The sequence below is a fragment of the Kogia breviceps genome, chromosome 12 (assembly GCF_026419965.1).
Source record: "Kogia breviceps isolate mKogBre1 chromosome 12, mKogBre1 haplotype 1, whole genome shotgun sequence".
Taxonomy (NCBI): domain Eukaryota; kingdom Metazoa; phylum Chordata; class Mammalia; order Artiodactyla; family Physeteridae; genus Kogia; species Kogia breviceps.
This window is the reverse complement of record NC_081321.1, coordinates 70,350,645-70,354,304: the sequence shown is the minus strand read 5'-3', so window position 1 is coordinate 70,354,304 and position 3,660 is coordinate 70,350,645. Positions and strand designations below refer to the sequence as shown.

At 37.6% G+C, this 3,660-nt stretch overlaps 1 pseudogene; it reads right to left on the bottom strand.

The window, feature by feature from the left end:
* Window positions 1-555: 555 nt before the first annotated feature.
* On the bottom strand, window positions 556-3,317 carry LOC131767264 (proline-rich protein 13 pseudogene; annotated as a pseudogene).
* Between the last annotated feature and the right edge of the window lie 343 nt (window positions 3,318-3,660).

Genomic DNA, 3,660 nt, shown 5'->3' with positions numbered 1-3,660 from the left:
TGAGCTAAGGGGTAGAGATCAGTTTCCAAAATGGCAGTCAGAGCTCATCAGCCAAATGGACTCCACTCCCCTGTAGCCTTGCAGTGAGTGCAATCAATAAAAGGCCTGCTGGGAAATATTTATTTGCCACTAAATCACCCAAACATGCCACAATTACAAGAAAGGTACAGGTCGTTTTTTTCTTTCCATAATTAAATTTCCACAGCATCTCCCCAATCATGAGTATTACAAAAGAAAGTAAAAAATCACACGTAACAGATCTTAGACTTGTCTTCAGCATTTAGCTCAAATCTCATCACCTTCAAAATATAGTTCTGAAAAATTCACCAGCTAAAAGTTTTATCCAAGCAGTGGGAAGATGGCCTTTGCTAGCCTATGGCAATTCTTTTCCCATTTTCCCTAGCCAGTTAGGGTTGAACAACAGAGTGAGGCTTAGATTGCAGGGATGGTGGGGGAGGGACACAAGGGCTAATTTCCCCCAGTACAAGATGGCATCTGAAGCTTGATGGGAGAGCAGAACTGGAGAGACTTGAGGGAAGGGTTCAGGCCCTGTATTCAGTCAGAGTCACTGCTGGAAGAGGAAGAGGAGGAGGAGGAGGAATGCTTGCCATGTTTGTGGTGTTTCTGCTTCTTTTTATGAGCTTTTTTCATTTTCTTTTGCATCTTCTTGTCAATCACCATTCCTGGTCCTACTTTGCCAGGAGTCAATGGATTCACAGGACACATGCCAGGGGCAGGTGGTGGGTATTGAGGGGGCTAGGGGCCTGAGGGTTGGCATTCTGATACCCTTGTTATGGCACAGGATGACAGGACCCACCAGGGGGAAAGGCTGGATTCCCCTGGGGTGCTCCTGGGGGAGTGGGAAAGGGGCCTGGAGGAAAGGTAGGGGTGGCAGGTGGTGGATGGGCAAGATTGCAACATCCAGGGTACCCGACATTAAAGGGGTGTGGATATGGCCCTGGCTGCCTGGCATTGGGATTCCATATGTCCAGGTATTTCCTCCAGCCCAGGAATGGAAAAAGAAGGAAACTGAGGAATCCAGGTGTCCCATTACCTTTACACCACTGCTTCAACAGTCAGTTTTTAACAAAGGTAACAATATAATTCAATGGGGGAGAGACAAGTTCCTGACCAAGTGGATATCCATATGGAAGAAACAAACCCCAAAACTTTGATTCCCCTTGCACTTCACTCTCATACATATTTTATTCAAGAAGGATCATAGACATAAATATAAAGCTAAAACTATATCTCTTATAGACAAAATACATGAGAAATTTTTCATGAACTTTGGGTAGGCAAAGATTTCTCAGGTAAGACACAGAAGGCAAAAACCATACAAGAAAATATTTATAAATTATATTTTATCAACTTAAAAATTTTGTTATCAAAAGAAATAGGTAACATAAATGAAAAGGTAAGCCACAAACTGGGAGAAAATATTATAGTATATATGTATCTAATAAAAGACATATCTAGTATATATAAAGAATATGGAAGGGTATAAGAATATATATAACATAAATAATATAGAAAGAACTCCTATAACTCAATACTAAAAAGACAAACAACCCAATTAAAAAATGAGCAGAGCTTTAAACAAAAAGACAAATATGCAAGTAGCCAATAAGCACAAGAAAAAGTGCTCAATTTTATTAGTTCTCAGGGAAATTCTAATTAAAACTGCCATGAGATACCATTTCCCACCTTTAGAATGGCTAAGATTAAAAGTGTTTTTAGGGATGTAATGTGCAGCAAATTGACTATAATTAATAATACTCTATTGCAGGGCTTCCCTGGTGGTGCAGTGGTTAAGAATCTGCCTGCTAATGCAGGGGACACGGGTTCGAGCCCTGGTCTGGGAAGATCCCACATGCTGCGGAGCATCTTAAGCCCTGTGCGCCACAACTACTGAGCCTTAACTCTACAGTCTGCGACCCACAACTACTGAGCCCGCGTGCCACAACTACTGAAACCCGCGCACCTAGGGCCCATGCTCCACAACAAGAGAAGCCACCACCGTGAGAAGCCCGCGCACCACAACCAAGAGTAGTCCCCGCTCGCCACAACTAGAGAAACCCCATGCGCAGCAATGAAGACCCAATTCAGCCAAAAATAAAAATAAATAAAATAAATTTTAAAAAATTATTGTATATTTGAATGTTGCTAAGAATACATCTTAAAAGTTCTCATCACAAGAAAAAAATATGTTAACTATGTTTGGTGATGAATGTTAACTAGACTTATTGTGATGCTCATTTCACAACATATACAAATATCAAATCATTATATTATATATCTGAAACCAATATAATGTTATACATCAATTATATCTCAATTTTTTAAAAAGTGTTTGTAAGGGTATGGAACAATTAGAACCCTCAGAGATTGATAATTGGGAGTACAAAATGGTGCAACTGCTTTAGAAAAGAGTTGTCTAGTTTCTTGAAAAGCTAAAAAAAATCTAGCAATTCTACTTCTAGAAATTTACCCAAAAGAAACAAAATCTTGTATTTATAAAGAGACTTGTAAAAAATAAATAAAAATTTGAAAAAGACTTGTATAGAATGCTCATAACAACCTCTTTTGTAATAAATAAAAACTGAAAGCATCCCAAATATTCATCAGCTGGCTAATGGACAAATTGTGACATAGTCATAGAGTGGAACACAACTGAGCAATAAAGATAACTGAACTGCTGATACATGCAACAATATGGGTAAATCACATGAACGTAATTTTGAATGAAAATAAAACAGACTCAAAAGAGTATATACTCTGTAATCGTATGTAGAAACTGTTCAAGAACAAGGAAGACCCTTCTGTGGTGAAAGAAACCATGGTAGGCTCAGTGCTAGGATTAGGAAGACCTGACTGGAAACCAGCAAGAGGGAACTCTATCTTGATTGAGGCACTCAATACTTGGGTATATATATATATTCATCAAAATTCATTACACATAAGATAAGTGGTATTACTGTTATTTAAATTATATATCAATAAAAAATTGAAACCGAAGAAAAAATTTTCTCAAATACTGACAACTTCCCAAATCAGTATATATTCAATATATATCTTTAGACACATTGTGATTTGAAGTTTTGCCTGTCTATTTTGAATACCATTCTTCTTTATACCAACGTCAGTTCCCCAAGGTTTAGTACCTCACAATTCCAACCTTTCCCCATTTCTAACTGGTCATCTGTTGAGGTCTCAGACTATTTCAACAATAATTCTGCCCAAGTAATAGAAATAAGGACTCATTAGCTATAACTAAGTGTATAGAAACTTACTTGCAAGTGTGATGAGTTCCCCATCACACTGGATATTCAATAAGGTCAGATAGTCATTTTATTCTGTAGATGTTTTGTAATTCCTGTTATATACCTGTTACTGTCCTAGGCATTTAGTTGTATAGCTTCAATAAATCAGGAATTAATAACTTGCACCTGTACTTTTAAAATTTAGTCTTTTTTCTTTTTCTGGCATTTCTTAGCTGCAATGATGACTATACTTACATATACAATGGGAATAAAACCATAGGACAGGGTTTTCGTCCTGTTCATTTTTATGATCAGCAGTTCCTTCAAAGTGACCAATTTACTGGTAATTCACATCATTTTGGGGAACAAGACAAATGAATCAATCTCATTATATTCT